Source organism: Aotus nancymaae, unplaced genomic scaffold, assembly GCF_030222135.1.
Source record: "Aotus nancymaae isolate 86718 unplaced genomic scaffold, 86718_ANA_hifiasm-v0.15.2.pri h1tg000007l, whole genome shotgun sequence".
Lineage (NCBI taxonomy): Eukaryota > Metazoa > Chordata > Mammalia > Primates > Aotidae > Aotus > Aotus nancymaae.
In genome coordinates, this window is record NW_026988418.1 from 12,130,454 (window position 1) to 12,157,582 (window position 27,129).

Consider the following 27,129-nt stretch of genomic DNA (forward strand, 5'->3'; position numbering starts at 1 on the left):
ATATTCTGTCCCTCTAAGTCTCATCTTCCTCTTTGTGTTTCTGTGGTTCCACCATGTCTGGCTCCTACAATCTGAATGAAACATCAATGAAAACCGATTTCACATTTTCCCTTAGCAACCACTGGACAGGTTAACATTTTCAAAATGTTTTTCCAAATATGAAGAGAGAACAAAATGGAAATAAATAGAAAAACGTACACAGAAGAAAAATCGTCAAGTTGACAGTCACACGTGGTGGCCATGCACTAATACTAATAATAACATAATAGTAGCAGGAACCTCATTGACACAGTCTATGGGCCTTCCAGGAAAAAAGATGGTGATTCTGCCTCATTCCACAAGGCTAGAGTTCTTTCTTATCCTGCTGCTGTTGGCTGGAAGTCATTGACTCTCTAACCCCCTACTTAGTTAAGGAGAACTCTGCCTCATTCTAGTCTTCTGATGATTCCAACATCATTTGGGAGACAATAAATAGGGCAACCTTCCTTCAAAGACCACATTAGTTCTCTGGTTATCATCTCTGTTCATCCCAAGCACCTGGTGCTTCAAAATGCCTGCCCTTCACAGGTCCTCATAGGGCCAGAGTATACCCCTAGACTTAAAAAAAACAAAAACAAAAGCAAAAACCTTTAGGCTACCATTCTGAGTCAAAGGCACAAAGGAGAACATTCATTCAGAAGGTTAAGTCATCTCGGAAGTATACAGCAAACTCTGAACTGCTTTTCTTAAGAATGTCTCTTAACCACACCATAAATTCAACACAAAATCAGAGGAGAGAAATGAAAACAGAACTGATTATTGATTTCCATGATAGGAACTGTACTAAACTGCCTTACATATTTAGTTCTTTTAATCTTTTCAAATTAAGCCATAAGGTCAGTATTATTTTTATCTCCATTTTTCTGATGAGGCAACTAGGACTTAGAGAGGTAACAAAACTTGTTTAGAGCTACATGGAAAAGACTTGAACCTGGGTTTCTTTATTTCGAAGCTTGGGCTGTGATGGCTGTTTTGATGTAGGCCTTGCCTCAGAGTTTCCTGAAGCAAAAAGTTGCTGAATTGACTATGGGATTTAATCCCTGTTCCCCTTTCTTGAGAGGCTTAAATTCCTACCTAGAAGTCTGAGAATTAGATCCTATGGGAAAGTCCAGTATCTACCATTCCAAGTCTTTTCATCTTGAGTAGTTAATAATTCTGTAAATACTGAAGATTTGACTATATTATCTGTGGTTTCTTAAATCATGGCTTCCTTATGTCAGAGTCTGAATTTTTTAAGCTCTTTGAAGTTACCAACTTTTCAACATATTTCTGCTGTCATATATTCTCTGCTGATGGCCAAGGTGTTAGAACCTGCTGGCAATCACCTCTTATTGCAGGGGTAGAGTGGAGGATTATCTGAGCCAAAAAAGAGAGGATTGGATAGCCCCAGTCAGAGATATCTCTGTGAAAAGTGTCAGCCTTCCCCAATATCCTGCAAAAGAGTTTTCTTGCCCTATTATTGATTAGAGGAATAAGAATCAGAATAGAGATAATAGTAGCAAACCTTTAAGGAATGTTGCCTTGTGCCAGGCTTTATGTACATTTTTCATTTAATCTCAAAATAGTTCTGGACAGTAGGTACTATTATCATTAGCCTCATTTTAAAGGTGAGGAAACAAGGCATAGGGATGTTGGGTAATTTTCCCAAGGTCACACAGGAGTAAATAGTAGACACAGGATTCAAACTCAGGCCATTTGACTCTAGAGCTCCAGCCATGGACTTCTGCCCCAATTCTGGCTCCCACTGAGTCTGACTCTCTAGCCTCTTTGACAAGATTTGTGCTCTTCTGGCCAGGATGCAGAGAAGAGCACAAATCAGTTCTCAAAGGGTCATATACAAGTTCTCCAAGGATGATCCCTATTGGTCCAGATGAGATCCTGGCAGGCACTATCATTCAAATGTCCCAACAAGCACCCTGGAGTTCATTTATAGTTTCATTCTGTGTTGTGGTGGGTGAAACTACACTAGATTCAATCCACAGGATAAAGATGACTTTCCTTCATTTACTAACACAAATTTCTTTATTTGGTAGCACAAAAGGGATGCCTATTAATGCAAACCAATATAAAAAAAGTCCTTTCCCTCTAAATTTTTTTATTATAATGGAAAACTGACTCATATATACAACATATGATACATTTTCCTTTGTTCTTTTAAGAGATTCTTTTAACGCTGGTGGTGGATATATTGGGATGCATAATATTAAAACCCCACCTCCCCATCTTTATTATCAGGCACACCTCTATTATCATGGAAAAGAAATGGCAAAAATAGAGGAAAAAGAAACAATCAGTTAAGGGTGAGGCATTTTTTTGCTAACACAAAGATGGATAAGAGAAAGGCGCACACAGGTACATGAGACTCTGGCTAGTGGCCAAGGAAAGGTTTATCTCAATTGGTAGGTCCAGAAGGTAACTGGAAAGGACCCTACCCACCTCCCTGCTAACATATTTGGCCACATTTCTGGGCCATCAAATGGTCTCCAATCACTAAGCTTTGTTGCTGACTCTGGGACCCATTCTGGAGAGGTAGCATGGCACGTGAGGTATACAGCAATACGAAAAGTGAAAAGTGCACAGGCTTTTAGCTCAGATTTGGGTTCAATGACTGCTTCATCGCAAAGGTACTATGAGACCTTAGGCAAATCTCTGACTCTCAGTTTCAGGTTTTTCAACTGTCAAAGAGATCCTTATAAGGTTTTCATGTCTAACTGAGACAATGCATGTGAAGTGTCTGGCAGGCACAGTGCCTCTAACACAGTAGGTTCCAAAAACTATCAGTTGCCTTTTTCATTCCCATCTTCTGAGATAGTGTCTATTACTCTTTCCTTTCAGGAGGTCACAGGATAATGACAAGGACGGGTCCCGAAGCCAGTTCATTTTGGGTGAAGGATTTTCCCCTTCCCTGACGGCTGGGCAGTATTAATGTAGATATGCCACCCGCCACCCCTTCGTGGCCAACGCAGGCAGTCTGCCTTGTTTAAGGAAACTAGAAGCTTACTAAGGTTTGTACTTTCATAAATTTTAGGACTTAAGCTGAGTTTGGGTTTTGTTGTCTGCTTTTAAAATCATGTTCAGATATTATATATTTAAAACATGGCTTCGGAATTGTGAAACACAGTGTTCTCAATCATAAAAAAGGATGAACTATGTTATGCCTTTCTGTTTCCATTTCTGGGTTCTCTTCTTGTCTCTTTGCATGAATTTTTCTGTGATGCCCTGCCTTATGTCTTAATTCATCTGAGACACTAACTGTGAAAATGTAGGCAAGATTCTTAACTCCTCTAAGACTGTCTTATTTGTTCATTCATTTATTTATTATTGAACTATTTGGTGAAGGCTTATTATACGCCAGAATCTCTGATTAATGCTTGGGATACAGTAGAGAATCAGACAGACAATTTCACCCATCTGTAAAATGGGAAAATGAAACTTGTATTTTAGGATTTTTGAATGGAGATAATGAAATTATATATAATAGAACTCCTTACTTGGTCCCCAGTAATGCTAGGTGCTTGACATGCAATTCTCATAATAAACTTGGGAAGTGATTGTTGTTATCCCTATTTTATAGATGTAGCAACTGACGTTCAGAGAGGGAGAGTGAAGGTCCATGTCACACACTGGATTGAAACCTGGTATGAAGTCCATATGGATGTCACTCTGCTATGTTGCCTCCAGTGGTCCTGGAACACCGCTTATCATCCAGTGGGTGTACTAATCCCATCCCCAACTCCATGCAGAATCTGGGAGGCTGTACTATTCTTGCTGCGGATATATTTGATAGTACTAAATGTGGTTTGGGTAGAGTAAGGGGTACTCAAAAGAAAAATCCAAATCCTGTTCCCTGATTCTTTAGGGACAAGATGCAAAGAAGATTTATGAAAGGTAAGGGAGGGAAACATATACATTAAGCTCACTAACTCCAAGTCATGGGAAGAACTTTGAGGTCCTCTGGCAGCCAGACTCACCAGCTCAGGAGACAGCTGGGACAGGAACTCTTGGCAAAAGGAACATTGTCTTTCCCAAGCCAACCCATCTCTGCTGCAGTGACATTAAAAGATAAAATGTTCAAAACTCTCTACCCCTCTGATTCTTACCACTTCCTAGGTGGAGGCAGACCTGAACTGCATAAACAATGAGGCATATTTTTCCACTTAAGATGTTCAGTGTCTATCCAAGGAAGAAAGAGTCTGTCAGAATATGTTCACTTAGGGCCTGCACATTTTCAAGAAGCTGAAAGCAGAGTAGGAAGTGAAATCACTATGCTTACATTTGGCAAGAGGACTGCAAAACTGTCCTCAAGCTAAACAATAAGGACCTGTGCACCCTTTTCTCTTCCATCTCTTTGGACAAGTCACAGCAAGAGCACATAACAGATTTACCATCTATCCACGTGTTTTTAACTTTCTGAGCAAAGACTTCTCTTTCTCTGTCAAGAAAAGGAAGGGTCGGTCATGCCAGAGTATGATTGTTGCCACTGAGAAAACTTACGAGGGTTACCAGAATGATAAGACAGACACAAATGAAGAAAGGCAGAGTTTTGCATGCAAAAAAGGGGGAAAAAAAATCTTTTCCTTGGCATAGAAAAATTTCATCCTGAAGGTTCTTTTTTCCCTTTTTTTGGCAATGTGATAAACACCTTAAAATAGAGTTATGAAACAGAAACAGATTCTATAGAAGGAGGAAACCAAGACTAGTGACCTCAGAGAACTTATTTACCAAACCTCTTGTTCTATAGATTATAAAACTGAGACTAGGACAATGATTTCCTCACAGTCAAAGAGTTTGTCATTGACTGCTATGGTTTGAATGTACCCCTCAAAGTTCATGGGTTGGGAACTTAATCCCCAGTACAACAGTGTAGAAAGGAGGGATATTTAAGAGGTGATTAGATCATAAGGTTTCTGCCCTCAGGGATGTATTAATATCATTATCTCAGGAGTGGGCACATTATTACAAGAGTGAGTTTGTTATAAAAATGAGTTTGAGCTGGGAGTGGTGGCACGAGCTGGGCGTGGTGGCACATGCCTGTAGTCACAGCTACTTAAGAGTCTAAGGCAGAGGATGGATTGAGCGGGGAGTTTAAGACCAGCTTGGGCAACATAGCAAGACCTTATCTATGAAAAAAAAAAAAAAAAATGAGTTTGTCCCTCCCTCTCATCAGTCTCATCTATCTTGCCATGTGATGCCTTCCACCATCCTATGACATAGCAAGAAAGCCCCTCAACTTCCCGACCTCCAGAACCATGAGCCAAATAAGCTTATATTGTTTATAAATTACCTAGTCTGTGGTATTTTATTATAGCAGCAGAAAACTGATTAAGACATGATCAAATCAGTACTGAAGCTCAGCTTCCAGTGGGCCTTTTCGCTGTCCTCCATTGCTCTGCATTCCTTTGATTACAATGAAAAGCCTTCAGTAAAAGGCAATCTCATTCATCCTCAGGGCATTAGCTCACCTAGTCTTAGATAAACATGTCAGCATTTTCCAGGTTTAGCATTAGAAGAAGTCTTTTAGCTATGCCATATGATGACAGAGGTGGGGTAGGAGTGGACCAATTAATTCTCTGCGGGGGTGGGAGTGGACCAATTAATTCTTTTCTCTAAATCATCTTCCCTTTAGAGTCTGTCTCTAGTCCTGCCACCATTTCCATGCTGCCCTCCTCCACCACTACCCTCCATTCCCCAACCCCCACCAAGGGGTTCTGTTAATTCTCTAACACTTGAGCTAAAGAATGAACCCAACTTATTTTGGGGGTTGCCTTAAGAATAGCTGAGGAAGTCTGAACTTCTAAAGAGACTTTACTAAAACAGAGGTAAGAGAAAAGGCAGTAGAATGTAGTGGAGTGAGCTGAAATCAGAAAAATCTGGTTTTAAATCTCAGCTCTACAGCCCATTAGCTGTGCAGATCTGAGCAAGTCACTTGACTTGTTATGTTTTCTCTTTTGTTGGGTATGGAGATAAAGTTAAAGAGCATACAGAAGGCATCTATCTCAGATCTTTGCATACAGTCGGCACTGGTGTTCAAAACACTAAAAAAAGTTTGATTTAGAAAGCATGGGTTTATGGTCAATCATTCAAAAAACATTTCCTGAGCCACCTTATCTGTGCCAGACTCTAAACTAAGTGTTGGGACAGAAATGGTCCTTACCCTGCAGGAAATAATTTTTAATGGGTGTTATGGGTTTCATTGTGTCCCTAAAAAGATATGTTGCAATCCTAACCCCCAGAATTTGTTAACGTGACTTTATTTGAAAACAAGGTCTTTGCAGATATAATCAAGTTAAGATGAGGTCATTAGGCTGGGGCCTAGTTCAATATGACTTGTGTCTTATAAAATGAGAAAAATATCATGTGAAGGCAGAGACACATAGGAGGAATGCCATATGATGACAGAGGCAGAGATTTCAGTAATGTAGCTGCAAACAAACTAAGGAACACCAAAGGATCAATGGCCACCATCAGAAACTAGATAAAGACAAGGAAGGATTCTACCCAGAATCTCAGAGGGAGCCTGGCTCTGCTGACACCTTGGTTTTGGACTTGTATCCTCTAGAACAGTGAGAAAATAAATTTCTGTTGTTTTTAAGTGACCCAGTTTGTGGCATCCCTAGGAAACCAACAGAACTGGGAGATATGCAAGGGAGCAAATGCAATAATTCCAATAGGATAAGTGATATAACAGTGAGTTCCCTGAGCTGTGCCTATTACATTTGTTAATTTATGTAATCTTGGTTAAACCAGGAAATCTTGTGAGCCTTGATGCTCATGGAGATATGCATAAGTGGAGGTAGTTTGTCCAGGAAAAGGACAGACAGTTCATGTCTGCCTGAGGAAGCCAGGGAAGGTTTCCCAAAGAGGATAGTTGGAGCTGATACCTCAAGGATGAGTAGAAGGTTAGCAGGTGTGGGAAAGTGCAGAGGGAAAGACACCATTCAAGCTAGAGAGCCTAGTGTAGAAGCAGAAAAGTATGAACTAGTTTTAAAATTTTTAGAAAATTACAAATAGTTAAGGACTGCTGGAATTTGGTGCTGATATTCATCTTCCCTCTAGACCCTCTTCTTCACCTTGCTGTCCCATGGACATCTCCTATTCAAAAGATCCCAAATTGAGCTAGACCACTCTTTCTACCCCCATTCACACTCCATATATGTTCTCCTTTTGCTTTCTCTTACTTGGTGAATGGCCCGACTACCTACCCATGTAGCCCAGCTAAAAGTCTCTGAGTGCCTGCATGTCTTTGACTTCCTTTTCATCTCTGATTTTCACAATCATTTTTGAGCTTTACTGTCTCTGATTCTGATGGCTTCTCACTTGGCACAAGCTCCAAACTCTCCAGCTGTGTCTCTAGGCCATATTCCTTCCAGCGAAGTCTCTCTGCCAGATAATTAATGACCTGTAAACAAATGCTTAACTGCACCAGGGGAGCACATATTTAAAGAAACTTTATGATAAAGCAAAGGATCCTTTTCATAACATGAAAAACATCTCTCTCAAAAACTCTCCCCCATCCTCAATTTAACATTTAATCTGAATTTTCATTTTACATATTAAATCTAAAGACCTCTAATAGCAGGACCCCAAAAATAAAAGAACAAAGATCACCTAAGAGACAGATTGTATTATCCTGAGGTTTATCCATGTCAGGTACTTCCTAAAATACCTCTCTTTTCTCTCTAAGTCCAGCCCCTTTGGCCCTCAGACTCAAGACTTTGGCACCTGCTGGGATAAAGAAAATTTCGACTCCTGGGAAGAAGGGGAAAGAGATACGAACTTATTAAGAATATAATATATGCCCGGCTCTTTTATTTATGTTCTCTCATTTTACTCTTCACAACAATTGCATGGACTGCTTGCCACGCATTGATAAAAAAGTTAGGTACCTTACACAGGTGGTAGTAGCTTACAAAGGGGAATAACTGACATTGAAGCTTATATTGTTTATAAATTACCTAAATTAAATATGATAATATTATTATCTCTAAGCACACTCTTGCAAGTTGTTTAGGTTATCTAGTCAGCTTCAATGCCTTTTCAAAGCAGGTATGAAGTCAGTGAGAGAATATGCCTGGCCATGCTGATTCCTCAAGAGTGGGCCAGGCACATCCACCTTGGTGGTCAAGAAGCCGCAGTGGAAATTTTTCTGTTTGCTGCTGCTTCGGGGATCTACCCTTGTGCTGGGAGCCAGGGTTAGGTGCTGGTGGAGGAGGGGCCAATCCAGCCACACAGAAGCTTCAGAGAGGAAGCACCTTGGCTGAGATCTGAAATTGAGCCCTCTTTGGGGGGTTTGAAAAGGTAGTTTTTGTGCAATTCTTAATCTCCCAGCTGTTTCAGAAAGAGGAAGCACAGCAATATTTTTAGAATAGTTAGTGGGGTGTGACAAAACCCAGAGACTGTACCCACAGGAACTTTCTCCCTGCTCATTTGTTTCAGAAAACATTTGGTATTCAAGGAGCACCTGCCCCGTTCCAGGCCCTGTGCTCTCCCCTGGATCTTCAACCTCTTATCTTTGGAGGGCTGCTTTATATATGCACTTACACATGCCCAAGCCCTTCCCAGCTTCAAAAAGCAACAACGGCCACACCTCAAAACCCTCACTCATCTGTCTCTCCTTCAATTACCTCCTTCTTTCTTCCTCTGCAAAAGCGGAACTTTTTGGAACAAAGTGCTATGCATAGTTATTATCAACATCCACTCACTCCCATTCACTTCTCAACTCCACTGCGGTCTGGCCTTTGCCCCTACCAAACTTTCTCTCCAGAGTCACCAATGAGTTACTGATTCAAGGACACGTTGCTTCATTTGGTTTCTCAGGAGCAGTCACACTGCTGACCTTGCCTTTAACCAGAAAAAGTTTTTTCCTCCTGATTTCAGTAATCTTTAAGTTTTTCTGACCTCTTTGATAATCTTTAGTCTCCATGTAGGCTCCTCTTCCTTGACCCCCATTTCAGATGTCAATATTCCTCAGAATTTTACTGTAGGTCTTCCGGTCTTTTTCATTCTGTGTATGCACACACCTAGTGCAGACTTCTGAGTGCCAGTTACATAGGCATACAGCTGCTTACTAGACATACCAACTTTAAGGTCTTAATGGCATCTCAAATATTTCAAATCCATCTCTTCAAACTTTTCTCTTGAAGCCTGCTTCTCCTCAAATGTTTCCTATTTTAGTAAAGAGTACTATCATCCGCTCAAAGATCAGGTTAGAAACCAGTGAGTCACTCTTGACTCCTACTGTCCTCTCACCTCTTAGTCATCAACTCCCATGGATTCTAACCATATATATCTTTCAAATCTATTTCTCTTCTTCTCCATTATATCCTAGTTCAATTGTTATTTCCCTGCTCTTAATCTTACTCCTTCCCAATGCATTCCCCAAACCAGAATGATCATCCTCAAATGCAAATTTGATCATGTTACTCCTCAGAAAAGACCTTGCAAAAGCTTCTCATCTATCTTTGGATAAAATCCCACCTGATTTTAATCCTATACAATCTCTACCCCCTACCAACTCTCTGGGCTCAACTCATGCTGTGTATTCCCTTATTCTCTTTATTTCAGTCAAACTGGCTGCCACTTTGTTCTTCTCTTTTTCCTCCCCCTCCCCCTTTTCCTCAACCCCTTTTGTTCCTTTTTCTTCTTTCTTTAACTTTTTATTTTTAGATAATTACAGATTCACATATAGTTCTAAGAATAATCGAGAGCTATCCTGTATACCCAGTTTCTCCCAGTGGTAACACCTTGCATACTAGAGTACAGTGACACCCAGAAAGTTGACATTGCTATAATCCATTGACATTATTCATATTTCATCAGTTTTACATATATTCATTTGTGTATATGTATGTGTATTTAGTTCTATGCAATCTTTTCTTCTTTGAGATGGAATCTCACTCTGTTGTCCAGGCTGGAGTGCAGTGGCACAACCTTAGCTCACTGTAGCCTCTGCCTTTCAGGTTCAAGTGATTCTCCTGCCTCAGCCTCCTGAGTATCTGGGATTACAGGCATCTGCCACCACACCCAGCTAATTTTTGTATTTTTTTTAGTAGAGACGGGGTTTCACCATGTTGGCCAGGCTGGTCTTGAACTCCTGACCTCAGGTGATCTGCTCGCCTTGGCCTCTCAAAGTGCTGGGATTACAGGCGGGAGCCACTGTGCCTGGCCAGTTTTATGCAATTTGTTCATGTGTAGGTTCATGTGACTACCATCACCATCAAGATATAGAACAGTTCCATGACAAGGATCAAACTGGCCTTTTTCTGGTGCCTTCAATGGGTCAACTTCCTTTTACTTATAGTTATTCACATAAGCTGTTCCCTCTACTTATAACACTTTCCCCTGGTACCATTCGTTTGTCCAATTACTATTTATTTTTCAGGCCCCAAATTAAACATTAATTTCCCAAAAGGACTTTCTAATACCACACTTGGTTAGGACCCTTGTTCTCTGTTGCACTAGTATCCTATACTTCTTCTGTCCTATCAAAGCACCTATTTTCTCACCTCTGCATTGATATTAGCCTGCATGAGGGCAGAGGTTATGTGTGGCTTGTTTACTTCTATATCTCCAATATCTAGCACAGTACTTACAACTAGAGAATTCCTCAATTAAAAGAGGTAGGAATAATGAACTCATAAAAACTGATGAATCCAGTGGAGCTCTTTCCCTTAAGGGGCTCCCAGTCATAAAGCAGGCCACTCTAAGACAGTGAATTTAATTAGTATTGTCTTGGAAGGAAGTGCTGGAGGTTGTGGGGATCCAGAGTATCCATTTTCTCCCCAGCTTCTAAATATACAGAGTTGGGCATAGCCAGGACCAGAAGAATCCTTGAGTGTCCATGTTCATGTGCCCAGAATCCTCCAGCACAGTTTAGCAGGTCAGATAAGTGGAGCAGACACTGTGGTTATGAGTATAAAGACATGATTTCAAAGATCTCAACTGGATAATTTTCTCAGCTCTGTAAGCATAGACTGAAAGCAATCTTGGTTACAGATTGGGTCCCACACTATGAATCCTGATCTTGGCCACAGAATGTCCCTGATCCAGCTGTAGATCTTAACACTGTCCAACCATGTGATACATATAGCATCTTCCACAAGGAGAACAGGTAAGATAAAGGCAAACCTCCATAGTGGGAAAATAGCAGCCCACTCTGACACAGGAAAGCAGAACTTGAATCATATGTCATCCTAGGGGTCAAGGACATACACACCCTAAGAAGAGAAATATAATTATTAAGTCTCGAAGACTTAAACCTGGAAGGGCCCTTAAAGGCAACATGCCCCTGTATGTGAAGTTTAGGGATGTAGAAAACAGAAACTCAGCTTACTGAATACAGCAGTAAAATGTTAACCTTTCAGACCCAAAACCCTTGTTTCATTTCAGAATCCTCCCTAATTAATTTTGCCAAAGCATAATGACTTTTCTTATTTTAACAGTTTTTAAGGAACAGGTGGTTTTTGGTTACATGGGTAAGTTCTTTAGAGGTGATTTATGAGATTTTGGTGCACTCATCACCCGGGAAGTATATACTGTACCCAATGTGTAGTCTTTTCTCTCTCACCCTCATCCTACCCTTCTTCCCAAGTCCCCAAAGTCCATTATATCATTCTTAGGCCTTTGCATCCTTGTAGCTTAGTTCCCACTTATGAGAATATGCGGTTTGATTTTCCATTTCTGAGTTACTTCACTTAGAATAACGGTCTCCAACTCCATCCAGGTTGCTGCGAATGCCATTATTTTATTCCTTTTTGTGGACGAGTAGTATTCCATAGTACACACACAGACATATATATATATACCACATTTTCTTTTCTTTTACTTTTTTTTTCTATTTTTTGAGACTGAGTCTCACTCTGTTCCCCAGGCTGGAATGCAGTGGCACAATCTCAACTCACTGCAACCTCTGCCTCCCGGGTTCAAGCAATTTCTGGCTAATTTTTATATTTTTAGTAGAGACAGGGTTTCACCATGTTGGCCATGCTGGTCTTGAGCTCCTGACCTCAAGTGATCCACTCACCTTGGCCTCCCAAAGCTCTAGGATTACAGGTGTGAGCCACCATGCCCTGCTCATATACCAGATTTTTTCTTTATCCACTCATTGGTTGATGAGAATTTAGGCTGTTTCTATATTTTTGCAATTGCAAATTGTGCTGCTATAAACGTGTGTGCAAATGTCTTTTTTGTATAATTACTTCCTCTGGGCAGATACCTAGTAGTAGATTGATGGATCAAATGGTAGTTCTACTTTTACTTCTTTAAAGACTCTCCATACTGTTTTCCAGAGTGGTTGCACTAGTTTACATTCCCACCAGCAGTGTAAAAGTCTTCCCTTTTTTACCACATTCATGCCAACATCTATTATTTTTTAATTTTTAAATTATGGCCATTCTTGCCAGGAGTAAGGTGGTATTTCATTGTGGTTTTGATTTGCATTTCCCTGATAATTAGTGATGTTGAGCATTTTTTCATGTTTGTTGGCCATTTGTGTATCTTCTTTTGAGAATTGTCTATTCATGTCCTTAGCCTACTTTTTGATGAGGATTTTTTTTTCTTGCTGATTTGTTTGAGTTCCTTATAGAGTCTGGATATTAGTCCTTTGTCGGATGTACAGTTTGTGAAGATTTTCTCCCAATCTGTGGGTTGACTGTTTATTCTGCTGATTATTTCTTTTGCTGTGTAGAAGCCTTTTAGTTTAATTAGGTCCCATCTATTTGTCTTTGCTTTTGTTGCATTGCTTTTGTTATTGTTGCATTTGCTTTCCTGGTCATGAACTCTTTGCCTAAGCCAAGGTCTAGAAGAGTCTTTCTGATGTCATCTTCTAGAATTTTTATGGTTTTAAGTCTTAGATTTAAGTCTTTGATCCATTTTGAGTTGATTTTTGCATAAGGTGAGAGATGAGGATCCAGTTTCATTCTTTTATATGTGACTTGCCAATTATTCCAGCACCATTTGTTGAATAGGCTGTCCTTTCCCCACCCACTTTATGTTCTTATTTGCTTTGTCAAAGATCAGTTGGCTGTATTTGGTTTTATTTCTGGGTTCTCTCTTCTGTTCCAATGGTCTATATGCTTATTTTTATACCGGTACCATGATGTACCATGTACCTATAGCCTTGTAGTATATAGTTTGAAGTCTGGTAATGTGATGCCTTCAGATTTATTTTTTGCTTAGTCTTGCTTTGACTTTGCAGGCTCTTTCTTGGTTCCATATGAATTTCTGGATTGTTTTTTCTAGATCTGTGAAAAATGATGGTATTTTGATGGGAATTGCATTGAATTTATAGATTGCTTTTGGCAGCACGGTCATTTTCACAATATTGATTCTACCCATCCATTAACATGGACTGTGTTTTCATTTGTTTGTTTCATCTGTGATTTCTTTCAGCAGTGTTTTGTAGCTTTCCTTGTAGAGATCTTTTACCTCCTTGGTTAGGTATAATCCTAAGTATTATATTTTATTTTTTCCAGCTGTTGTAAAAGGGGTTGTGTTCTTTATTTGATTCTCAGATTGGTTATTGTTGGTGTATAGCAGTGCTACTGATTTGTGTACATTGATTTTGTATCCTGAAACTTCAGTGAATTCATTTATCAGATCTAGGAGCTTTCTTGATGAGTCTTCAGGGTTTTTTAGGTATACAATCACATCACTGGCAAACAGTGACAGTTTAACTCCCTCTTTACTAATTTGGATGCCTTATATTTCTTTCTCTTTTCTGATTGCTGTGGCTGGGACTTCTAATACTATGCTGAATAGAAGGAGTGAAAGTGGGTATCCTTGTCTTGTTCTAGTACTCGGGGAATGCTTTCAACTTTTCCCTGTTCAGTATAAATGTTGGCTGTGGGTTTGTCATAGATGGCTTTTATTATGTTGAGAAATGACCCTTCTATGCTGATTTTTCTGAGGATTTCAATCATAAAGAGATGCTGGATTTTGTCAAATGCTTTTCCTGTGTCTATTGAGATGATCATGTGGTTTTTTTTTTTTTTTGTCTTTAATTCTGTTTATGTGATGTATCACATTTATTGACTTGCATATGTTAAACCATCCCCACATCCCTGGTATGAAACCCACTTGACCATGATGTATTATCTTTTTGATATGCTGTTGGATTCAGTTAGCTAATATTTTTTTGAGGATTTTTACATCTATGTTCATCAGAGATATTGGTCTATTGTTTTCTTTTTTTGTTATATCCTTTCCTGGTTTTGGTATTAAGGTGATACTGGCTTCATAGAATGATTTAGGGAGGATTCCCTCTTTTTGTACCTTTTGGAATAGTTTCAGTGGGATTGATAGCAATTCTTCTTTGAATTCTGATACAATTCAGCTGTGAATCCAGCTGGTCCTGGACATTTTTTGTTGGCAATTTAAAAACTATTGTTTCAATATCACCGTTTGTTATTGATCTGTTCAGAGTTTCTGTTTCTTCCTGGTTTAATCTTGGAGGGTTGTACATTTTCAGGAATTTATCCTCTCATCTAGGTTTTCTAGTTTTGTACGTAAAGTACTCATAGAATCCTCGAATAATCTTTTGTATTTCTCTGATATCCATTGTAATATCTCCCATTTCATTTCAAATTGAGCTTATTTGGACCATCTCTGTTCTTTCCTTGCTTAATCTCACTAATGGTCGATCAATTATGTTTATCTTTTCAAAGAACCAGCTTTTTGTTTCATTTACCCTTTTTGTTTGTTTCAATTTCATTTAGTTCTATTCTGATCTTTGCTATTTCTTTTATTCTGCTGGTTTTAGGGTTTTTTTTCTTGTTTCTCTAGTTCCTTGAGGTGTGTGCTTAGATTGTCTATTTGTGCCATTTCAGACTTTTTGATGTGAGCATTCAATGCTATGAACTTTCCTCTTAGCACCACTTTTGCTGTATCCCAGAGGTTTTGATGGCTCGTTATCACTATTACCACTCAGTTCAAAGAATTTTTAGTTTCCATCTTGATTTCATTGTTTACCCAAAGATCATTCTCTTTCAAGAGAGCACCAGCTGTGGTAGTAGAAGAAGGATATAAGCTTGCCCTAAGTTGGACAGGTAAGTATTCAGGTTTCTCAGGCAATGGATACATGGGTCCATAAAGCTCCCAAGAGTTTATGTCTTTTGTGTTCAGCTGCCAGGGCAGGTAGAGCAAAACCATCAGGTTTGGGCAGGTTTAGGTGGGTCTGAGCTCAGACTCTCCTTGGGAGGGGCTTACTGTGGCTGTTGTGAGGGATGGGGGAGGGTGGTTCTCAGGCCAATGCAGTTATGGTTCCAAGGTAGATTATGGCTGCCTCTGTTGCATCACACAGGTTGCCAAGGAAATTGGGGAAAAGCTGGCAGTGACAGGCCTCACCCAGTTCCCACACAGCCAGCAAGACCAGTCTCACTCCACTGTGCCCCACTAACAGCACCAAATTTATATCCAGGCAGCCCACATGCAGGGCTTGAACCTTGCCCCAGGCTACAAGCCTCCTCACTGAGAAAGCAAGTGTGGCTTTCTGGCCTTGCTCCTCCCCGCCTGCCCACACTATTGGTTGAAGATACAGCACTTGTATCTACAGCTATTCCTGTTCACACCCCACTGGTCAAAATTATTACAAAGTTTAGTTGGAATCTTCTTTTATCTTGTGACCCCTCCCTAGTTCCTGTGGCTGCCTTCCCCAAGGACTCCTGTGAGATAAAGTCAGGGATGGCTTCCCTGGGCTTCAGCTGGGGATTGAGAGTGCCTACAGGGCTTTCCCCATAGCTTCTTCTACTTTAGTATCTTGCTCAACTCCCTAAATCCATATCAGATCTAGGTAAGGTTAAATCCTTCTCCTGTGATCTGGATTTTCAGGTTCCCCAGTAGGGATATGTGTTCATAGGCAGGTTTCCCCCCTCACACTTTGAAAGCTTGCAGTTTTTTGGCTGACTCGTGAAGTTTGCAATGGCAAGTTGCTTCTTCCACAGAATCTATGAACTCTTTTGGTCTTCCTTGCACGTTTTTGCAATGGTTCTTGGAGCAAAAGTTCACAGTATGAGTCTCCACATGCTGTTCTGACTGGGAGCTGCACATTCTTTAGTCCTGTCTTCTATCTGCCATTTTCCCATCCAGCCTTCCCTCCATAATGACTTTTTTTTTCAAAACATCAAACAAAAGACTTCCCCTGGCCTCCAGCTGATACTCTCTAACATCCTCTCCCCCACCAGCCAGAGTGACCTAATTAAAGCACAAAATCAGCCATGTTAATTTTCTGCTTAAAACTTCCTATCAGTTGATGAAAGTTTCAGGATGGAGGCCAGGCTCCTTTGTCTCCAGATCTGGTCTCCTTGCCTCCCCTCTAGCCTTATCACTTGCCTCTCCTTATATTCTATTTTCTTGAACACACCATGCTGTTCTATGCTTATGTTGAAGCTGTGCCCATTCCCAGTATGGATTTTTCACTAATTTTTGCCTGGCTAACTCTTTCTTAACCTTCAAGAGTAACCTTAGCCATTATCTCTTCCAGGGAGCCTTCCAGGAACAATTAGGTTAGGATAATGCCCCTTCACCCTGCCATAGCTCTATGTCTACCCCATCACGTCATTTAGAACCTTCAATTGGAACATGTTATTTATGTGTCTGGATCTCCATCAGTCTGGGCTTCTGGGGAAAGAAATTACATCTTAATCATTCCTTTCCTCTCAGTATCCAGCATAGGACCTAGTGCATTGGAAGCTCGTGGTGTACTCTGATGTAAAAAGAGAGCAATTCTATGATTAACATTCATTGAAAGTTAACTGAATGTACTAGGAAGTATGCTGGGTGCTTCACATGCATAATGTCATTTCATTCTCCTAATAGTACTGGACCACTCAGCATGCTTAACGAAGCCCTCCCCATCCAGAGTGTACCACAGAGGTTCCAATGTCTATGCTCCCAGTAATACCCAGAGCCTGTCTCTAGGCCCTGCCTCTGGCCCCACCCTCCATTATAACACATGCCTGTGGACTCATGTCTTGTCTTCTACCTTTCACTTCATACTTGAACTTACGTTTCTACCTGGCCCATTCAAGTGGCATCCAGGGTTAGGCTTGTCTATTTTTCTGTTTTATTTCCACCGTAGACCACTGGCTCCCACTCTCAGCATTAAGCTTTGCAGTCTGCGTGCCTAACCTGATCCACCCCAGGAACAGTGAAGGCTCCAGATTCTCAGTACCAACCTAGCACTATAGGTCCTTGAGTATCTAAGAGTAAAGAACAGGTTAATGTAAGCTTGATTGTTCCCACTAGTAAAGACAAGAAAGCTAAGTGAAGTAATGCGCCCAAGGCCACATGGCTTGGCTTCTGCCCAATGCCAAGACCCAAACATAGCATCTCCTCTTGTGTAGAGGACACCTTCCCTCTTCTTTTGAATAGCTCTTGAAGGCCTACCTATTTGTCCATCTTACACCTTGGTTATGAGCTCTACAGGCAGGGGTTGTTATCCAGCACTGTCCTTCAGTGTCAGTGTCCAGCCCAAGTCCGGCACTCAGAAGAGCCTTGGGAAAGGCCTGGTAAAGGGACGAATGAATGCAGAGCTCAAGCTCACACCAGTCTCCCTCTGACTACAGTGTATGTTCTGCCCTTCCTCTACTGGCTATTCCCAAAGGCACTTGGAGTCCTTTATTTGCATTTGTTTTGGCACCAAAGAAGCAAAGCTATCAAATGCATTTTCCTGTCAATTTTTCTTTGTAATTGATAATTCCTCTGTAAAGAAATATACACCCTCAACGTCTTAAGGAAAGAAAATCATGGTATAATGGTTTAAACAAAGGAATTACAAAATTCTGGGGAAGGTACAGATTTCTACCTCACTAAGGTCTGAGGTAAAATTTTCTGAGGCTATGAAAAGAGCAAGTGCTTTGGTATTAGACAAAATCGGGTTAAAATCCTGGCTCTGCCTCTCTGGACCTGTGGGCCTTGTGAGAGAAATGTGAGAGTATCCCATGCTCTACCCTCTTTCTTACCCACTCTTGCCAATATTGCAGCAAGTTCTGCCAGTTTCACTATCTAAATGGTTTTTCTCCAATCTCTGCTACAATTGTGAGCTAGTCTGATGGTTAAGCAGTTAGGCTCTGAAATGAGATTGTCTAGACTTGAATCCAAGTTTTCTTAGTATGTCATTTTGTCATTTTGGATACTTTGCTTAACCTCTGAATATCTCAGTTTCCTCATCTATAAAATGGAGAGTAAAAATTTTAGATTGTTAATAAGATAAAACAAACTCCCAAAACGTGATAGCATAATTCCTGGCCCAGAGTAGAAGCTCACAAACACTAGCTCTTATTAGGATTTATTACCTCTTTTGTTCAGACTATTATTTCTGGTAACTTCACACTGCCACACCTCCTCTCCACCCTGCCAACCCATGACCATTCCTGCAAATTCTCCTGCCTGGTTTCTCTCCTTTACTGCCTCTTCTCCAACGCATTCTATGTACAATAGCCAAAGCATTATTTCTAAAATGTACACCATTACAGGGGTGCCTGTAGATAAAGATGTGCTCCCCAGCTTTGGAGAAAGTGCCCTTAGTTATCAGGGTCCCTGCATATCTCCCAAAAATCCTGACAGTGAAGTTTTACTCCCAATTTTACTGCCTTGGAGTGGTTAAATAAATGTTCCAAGGTTCTACAGCTATTCACTGGTCAAGTTGGGATTTATACCCAAGTCTCTCTGAACCCAGAGCTTGTGATCTCTTCACTGGCCCACACTGCGTCTCTCCACCCACACTGACCATCTATAACTGACAAATAAGAGGCAGCATCTGATAAACAAGAAATGAATGGTGCATCTGGTGAGAAAGAGGAGCTAGAAGGGAGATATCATGGTGGGCTACTGAGCTGGGGAATCCTTCCTGGAGGAGTAGGGGCTCTAGGAGTCTGGAGAGACAGGCTAGCGAGGATGGTACTGGAAAGAATGCTAAAGTGCTTTCAGAATTGTCTGGTGAGATGAAGTGAGGTTTAAGTCTGAATAGAAACATGTGCTGCAGATGGTGTTTTCTTCTTCCACAGAAATGGCAAAATCATAGGAAGCTCAGAGACTTTGTTCTACATTTCAGTTACTGTTTGCTGGGGATGGAAGCACCATATTAACTTTCAGGGCTTGCCATATTCTCTTTGATGGCCAGAGATTGGTTGGGAAGGGGAGAAGAGTCCCTTCCCCTTGAGTTCCTACCACATAGTCTTATTATATCACCCGGCAGTGATGCTACCCAAATATCTATTCATTTTTTCAGCAAATCTCAGAAACCTGCCAGGTACCAGATCCCATGCTGGAGATACAGAAAACAGTCAGAGGTGGTTATCGGACTCAAAGTACTCATGATTTAGTGGGGAGAATATCCCCTATACAATGATGATACTATGTGAGAAGTGCTCTGGGGTCTGGAGTAGGGAGCACACAGGGAAGTTTTCTTAGAAATGACTTCTAACCAAGCTTCTGAGGGAACGTTTTCCATCAAAAGGAATATCTGGATTCATTTCAAAAGGCAAATTTGGGTTATTGCCTTTTGTTATTGTAATGGCAGAACAGAACAATGTGCTCTCGCTTGATGTTGTGGAGCATTTAGAGCTTGCAAGTTACGATAGCTGTGTGGTAGAATCCCTGGTTTGGGGAATCTAAAATGTAGTTCCATATCTCGTGGGGATTTTCCCAACTATACAACAGGGATAACAGCACTTCCCAAGATTTCATAGTCGAAGTACCTGCCAGACAGTCTGAAGGTGGCATGAAAGGAGAAACACTCTCTTGGGCTATATTAGGGGCTCAGTGAGGTAGTGCAAGAGAATAATAGCCTGGGATGGAGACAACTCTGTGATTTACCAGCTATGTGACTCTGCAAAAGTTACTTAACCACACTGAACCTCAGTTGCTTCCTTTGTCCAACAGCGATAATATTACATTGCCTAGCCACCAAATGGTAGCACTGTTCCTGGGTCTCCCATCTCATGCTCTATGCCCCCTTCTCAGTCTGTTTCCCCATCTGTGAACAGGACAAGATGTGGTTCTGTGCAGGGAAAGAAAACGAGAATATTCTCTAAGGGCTGTTTAGCTTTGACATCCTATGCATAAAACAACAGGCAGATTGGACTATTGCTTAATTCTATCCAAACTGCCAGATAGGCATTTGAATAAGTAATCTAATATATACATTTTTATTCTATTAAATATTCAGGTCATCTCCTGTTTGGGATGAGTATTCAGAATGATGATTGCTTAGAAACACACCATTCCAAATACAAATGAGAATATATTTGCAATATTCAGTTCAGCAAGGATGGGAAGGTATGAGATTAGGTTCCGAAAATAATCACACCTTTCACATCTTGGATGCCTATACACACATTTACTACATGCCTTTCTCCATAACCTTGGAAATGCAAATCCTTGGACTCTTAGAGGCCTGAATATTTGCTCTGTACTAAGTCCATTCCCATGTGAAGATGGCAGAACAAGGCAAAGAGATGTGACCTCTCCTCTGGTGTTTGACAACCAGCTACATCTTCCTCATCCCATAAGCAGTGATCTGTTCCCCTCACACTTCAGCAGGGACAGAGTGCTTACCACTTTTCAAAGCTGCTAATCCTACTGGTAGGCAGCTTTGACTTGAGGAAATAGCCATTCACAGAGAGCAAAATTCCTACCTCTAGTGCCCCTACACTGACCCTTGTTCTGCATTGTTTCTTCTGCCCTCAGATACTCCTGCAGGGATAAAGCAATGACCTGTCCCTTCACAGTCAGCCTTTTCCTTACACTGAACGACTACTCCCTTCAGCCATAAGCCTGCTCTTTGTTCTAGCCAGGACTCTTGAGGGATTAGCCTGGGGGACACGAAGAGCAAGAGCGAGCTCAAGATGCCCTGGTGAATTCATTTTTCTCTGGCTTCCTTTGCCATTTGGTAGGAGAAAAAGAAGCTTTTAAAGTAACAGTGGCAAAGTAGCTGATTCTGAGGAAACTTGCCAAGGCTTTTCAGGAAACAGCACCACTGGGGAAGGGAGACATTTGGATTGCGGCAAGATGAACAGCAAGGGTTACCATATGAACTATTCCCAACCAGTATTACACCTGCCTCCGAAGGTGTGTATGTGTGCCCATATGTGCGTGTATGTGTGTGGAAGTATCGGTGGTTGTGAATGAGCATCTACTCGCATATATCCAACAGTGCTTCGGTGGTGTTAGTATGCATAAGTTCTTCACTTGGGTACCTGCCATATCTCTTCAAGATTCACTCAGATGTTACCTCCTCTAGGAAGCATTCTGTGATATGCCTTTTACCTTAACCAACCCTGCACTCCCAGAAGTTTTCTGTGCTTTCTTCTAAGTTGTTCATTGCCTTGCCTGTCTGCCCCATTAGACTGTGGTGCCTTCTTGAGCATCCTGACTGTGATGGAATCATCTCTGTCCCTCTGTGCCTGGCACAAGCATGGGTACTCTGTACATGTTAGTTATATGAATGCATTTGAAGAAAGATGTCTCAGTCCTAGTCCAGGGTTCTCACCATTGGCTCTGCTGCCATGCTTTGCTTTTCTTCTAACAGACTGAGGTGATGCAAATTAAGAACAAAACTCCCAAAAGGCTGAAGGAGATTGTGGCTCAGGGAGATGGGGACATTGGTAGAGAAATAACTCAAATTAGACAGTGGTATCCACACTTTTGAAATTGCATGAGCCTCCCTGTGAGAGGTGAAAGTTGGGGTTTAGTGTTGTTTCTCCATCCCCAGTCTGCTTTGGGCCAACTATTCTCAGCGTGTGATCTGCTCTCCTCCTCTGCTTGGCCCCTCGGGAGCATCCATTCCTATAGAACTGACACTCACATTTTCCTTTTTTTCCAGCCAATTTATAGCTTTTGAATGTTCCCCATGCAGATGTGCAGGATTGTTGCACACATCTGCATATAAGATGGGCAGTGGAAGTTGCTTGGCAAGAGGCCTGGCTCAGCAGGAGTGCTCCATTGGTAACCCCCACGTTGTGAAAGGATTTCTCCCTGTATTGTTCTGGGCCAAGGAACTCAGCCAGAGACTGGGCTGGGCAGGGCTTTTAGGGGTAGAGAAAACTGCAACATCTTAATCTCCCCTGGACACAGAAAATCAGTGGGCAAGTCTTGGGGCAGAGCACTGGTATCTGAGGCAATGACACAAAGGGAAGAGAAGGAACATTCATTCATTAATATATTCACTTAGGAGCAACCCATAACCCGATTTGTAGAGTGTCTGCTTTGTGCCAAGCAGTATAAGACAGTGAGTCATTAAATACCAGGATCTGCTTCATATTTGAGATCTGCCATTTTCAAGGTCTGGGACCTGGGGTAAGTCTTTTAACCTATTTTTGATATCAGTTTCCACATCTATAAAATGGAATTATAATGGTATTTGCTGCTTACCAGATACAATAGACGGGAAGATTATTCTTTTATAGCACTTTATTTACTACACATTTACTGTTTCAGACATCATTAGAGGCACCTTAAACATTCTGTCTCATTATTTCCCACAGTAAACCTGCAAGATAGATATTAGTACTGCTTTTTGGTCAACTAAACTGAGGCACAGAGATGTTAAGATTCTTCCCAAGGCCACGTAGTATACAAAGAAGTTGTCAGATCTAACTTCTAGGGCTCTGGTAAGTCAGGCTCAGTTAAATGTCCCTTATGAGGCAGGGCCAGATTTGGAAAGTCCCAAGTGAAAGGAGGCCTAAGCTGTATATGAACCAGAGAGAAGAGAAAACCGAATTTTTGCCCAGAGAGGCTGAGATCACAGCTGGAAAGATATGCTGGGTGTCAGATCTAATGTGTAAGGCATGAAAGGAAAAGAAAGAGTAAGTGCTGAGTCTGGTAATCACAAAGGGCAAGAAACAGACTCCCAAGAGAGGCCATGGCCAGAGAGTCAAAACAAAGGCTGAGACTCAAGTGAATGTGCCAGAGCAGACTGGCCTTGGGTAGGCACTTTCCCTCCCTGGAGCCATAGAAGGGCTAATAATACCTAAACCGTAGAGATGAGGTGAGGACTAAGTGAGGGCTGCACAGAAAACTTTTTCTTGTTTTTTTTGACATGGAGTTTCGCTCTTGTTGCCCAGGCTGGAGTGCAGTGGTGCCATCTTGGCTCACCGCAACCTCCACTTCCCGATTCAAGTGATTCTCCTCCCTCAGCCTCCCGAGTAGCTGGGATTACAGGCATGTGCCACCACACCTGGCTAATTTTGTATTTTTAGTAGAGACGGGGTTTCTCCACGTTGGTCAGGCTGGTCTTGAACTCCTGAAATCAGGTGATCTGCCCATGTCGGCCTCCCAAAGTGCTAGGATTACAGGCATGAGCCACTGTGCCCAGCCTGATATCTGGAGCACAGCAGGTGCTTAATAAATGCATCTAGAGAAAAATGTTAAGACATGTTTTTATAAGATACCAGAATGAGAAACAGAGATCACTGTATTCATCCTCCAGAAGGGGGGTCCTAGCTTTAGACTAGGCTATGGAGGACCGTTGGGGCAGACTTCTTGCAGAGTTTTGTTCACATGAAGATCCATGGGGGCTGAAAATAGCACAGCAGGGAAGTGCACTAGCCCTACCTTAGGGAAGGAGGAGAGCAAAAATAGGGTGTCTGCCCCTGAGATTAGTTTCCTGAATCAGCTCTATGGGTCCATGTTTGAGCACCAGGGAGAAAGGAATTGCAGGTAGAAGTTATTTCCAAAAAAGACCACAGAGCTGTGAATACAGAGTGAGGGAGATGAACATTTGTCCCATTTATAGATTGAAAAAAGGTGTAACTTTGGTTGTGATAGTAATTCTTGTTCTGACAGCTTAGTATTATAAACAGGCAGCACTCTTGGCTAGACCATGGGATTTCTCCTGCTGGACAGTGAGAGCCCTGACTAGGATGGAGCACTCTCAAATGCAAGCAGCAGAAAACCTCACAGGATGGGCTGAACAAGAAAGAAGCAACATGGTAGACATCATGTAGAAGTGGATAGCATCCTTTCTGAGCTCACATACAATGCCAGTTGGAGACATCTAGAAATAACTGAATGAGACTTTGAGAAAGACTAGAGTCCTGCAGGGGCAGATAAAGGAATGAGGCAGCAAGTCACATGTCATAATTATAAGTAGAACCTCATTTGTACCCACAGGCTGGGGTTCCACTTCTCCAGGTCTGGGGAAACATCAGTTACACACTCTGCTTAAACTCTGAATGACTCCTAGTTCTTCCCTTACTCTGACACCCTGTTGGTAAGTAAGTCCCCTTGTTTCATTGTCTCAAATATTCCTCAAATTTACTTCCTCCTTCCTTCTCAGCTTTATTCTGGGTGCATGAGGAATAGGGTCCACTTCTTCAGGCATTTAGGGTTGCATAACAGCTAATGACTGCCCTACAGTAAGTGCAGGAAATCTAAGGAGCTATAAAGCATAGACTTTTCCCTCCAAAATGTTGTGGTCTGATTTCAACCAAACATCTGAAGATTCCTCAAAAGTCTGTTAAGAATGAATGAAACTACTCACTCACTCATTCAATCAACCAATCATCAACTAATAAACATGTTCTGAGAACTCTCCCGACTGTGAGGCTGGCTGCTGGGGACACACAGCTCCCGTGCTTGAGGTGCTTTTGATTTGGGGAGACAAGTCCACAATAGAGAGTTGGGCACTGAGTAGTCTCCACTGTTGACAGTGGGGAAGCTGAAAGAACAATGCAAATTATTTATGTAAACATAGGTTCCCTAAGCCATTTGCCCGAGGATTTCTTTTCCTTACCCTCTTCCATGCAAGATGCGCCTGATTGATGCGGATAAGGGATCGAGTCCACTTCCAGGTCCCCTTCACAGGCAGTGTGGAGTAAGGAAAGAGCACACCCTCAGGCCTAGATCATCTTGGGTTTCAGTCCCAGTCTACCATTTTTTAGATGTATAACTTCAGTCAAATCGCTTCACCAATCTGAATCTCAACTTCTTCATGTGTAAAAAGGGGCTAATTTATGCAAAGTGCATAGCATAGTACTGGGCATAAATAGATACTCAGTAAATGGAAACTATTCTTCTTTTATTCAAAATTTCAGCTTTGGCAAAATTTGTTAGTGTTCGGCAAAATTTGTTAGTGTTCAACAAATAAATGAACTTTACTGTGATGAGCTACTAAGATTTTGGAGTTTTTCTGTACCAACGGCCTAGCCCAGCCTATCCTGACTAGCACAAAGGTCAGGGATGTAGCCTTCTCATGGTCTTTCATCTGAGGCAACCAGTTTGGAGCTGCTTGCTCGTTCATTTTATTTGTTTCCTTCTTAAATTCCAAGTCTCGAATTTGACCTTTGGAGGATGCTAGTTGGTAAAAGGCACAGGTTTTCCCACATGCTGATTGTCTGCTGTGCTTGTCCAGTGTCTACATATGGAGTAGGACAACAGTACTTGTAACTGATCCTGCATGGAGGCCTCTTCCTCCCTCCCCTTTTCCCCCATCCCTGGTTCTCTGGAAAATATCAGGAATAAACAAGAGCACATGTGGCAGAGCATTCCTCTCTCTGGCTATGTCGCCAACAGATGGGACACAATAGGTGTTCCTCCGGAGCTCTGATTCTTAGCAGATTGGGAGTACGAGGTAGTGGGTAGTGGGGTGGATGCTAGATGGAGAGAAACTCAAATTCTTCAGGTCAAACGCATATGTGTCATGGAGTCTGAGAGCCTGGAGGAACCATTAAGACCATTCAACATTGGTACATCATTTATCTGGGTCAGACTGGGGAGGAGAACTGCCCACAGTCACATACATCTAGTGATAAAGCCAGAATCTCAGACTTGAGCCTCCTGAATCCCAGTTTTGTGCCTTCTGTATGTTCCCGGACAGCTTTGTTCAAGCATTTACAGTGGCTTCCTATTTTTAACGGTTTCAAATTCAAATGTTCTGGTCTGATATTTCGGGTAAAGAGATCTGATTCTTTACCTTTCTAGGTTTATTTCAAACTAAATGAACAACTTGCTGCTCTTGAAAATTTGATCTAAAATTTCATCTCATATTTTTAAGTCCCCCTCTTCTCTGATTTCTATTCTGGGATCCCTGGTTCCTAGTTATGTGTGTCTTCCTGATTCTACCCTGTCCTGCCCACTCTGGTTTCTGTGAGGTTCAACTGTCTCCATTAGAGTGACTTTTGGGGGCGTATCTAGGAAGACCATGTTATGTTGTATCAGATAGGGCATTTAGGGAATGGGTGGGATCTGATTTAGAGACTCCTGCTAGAGGGGTTGACACAGCAATGTCCAGGACATGGCTATTTCTGATTATAGCCAAAGACACAGGCATCAGGAGGGCCTGAGATGAAAGATAAGGAACCATTCAGCAAGGTCTTACACAGGGATTGGGTAACTGTGAGAGATAACTTGGAAGTTCAGGAAGAAAGGCAAACTTGGGAAGGTCTGTCCAGAAGTCAGGGCAGCATAGCCAGGAAACATGATGAGAGGCCACTACCTGAAGCTAAGACAGATAATAAGCGTGGGTGTGCTGTGTGGCTGGGATCTTATAGGTGGGGAATTGCCTTTGAGGGCATCAAAATGGATAGAAGTTCCCAGGGAGTGAGTCAGACCAAGAGGGGCATTTCTCAAGGCTGAAAGTTGTCCAGTGAAAACTACAAAGCTGGATTCAGAGTATCTGAAGTCTTAGCAAAGGGAATTCATGCTGCATGATGGGGGAGAGGATGAGTATGATTGTATATGAATAGTTATCTTGAGGGCTATGATCATGAAGAACAGAAGGAGGAAGCAGATTAGGAGGTTCTTAATTCACAACGACTCCGGATCAGATATTTCTATTTCCCCCACCTGCTCCTGGATAACACTGCACTGGTCTAGATAAACTCAGTAATTTCTTAATTTATTTATTCATCAAATACTCTCTAGAGTCTGTTCTGTGCCAAATCCTGGGCTAAACACTGGGGAAACAGCAATGAATCAGATACATTCCCAACCTTTAAGGATTTCATTTCTGGGAGAGAAACATTAGAGTAAACTAAAAAATAATATGGAGTGATAAGTGCTTTGAGAGACAGAAGCCAAGGAGGCTGTTGAAGCACAGAAGAGACACCTAAACCAGACTGGAGGCAAAGTGAGGTACCCAGAGGGAGTGGAATA

At 41.6% G+C, this 27,129-nt stretch overlaps 1 protein-coding gene across 6 annotated transcripts in view; it reads right to left on the minus strand.

The window, feature by feature from the left end:
• LOC105705079 (BEN domain-containing protein 5) overlaps positions 1-27,129 on the minus strand; it is a 1,464,486-nt gene that overhangs the window by 272,944 nt on the left and 1,164,413 nt on the right. The gene's annotated exons all lie outside the window — the stretch shown is intronic.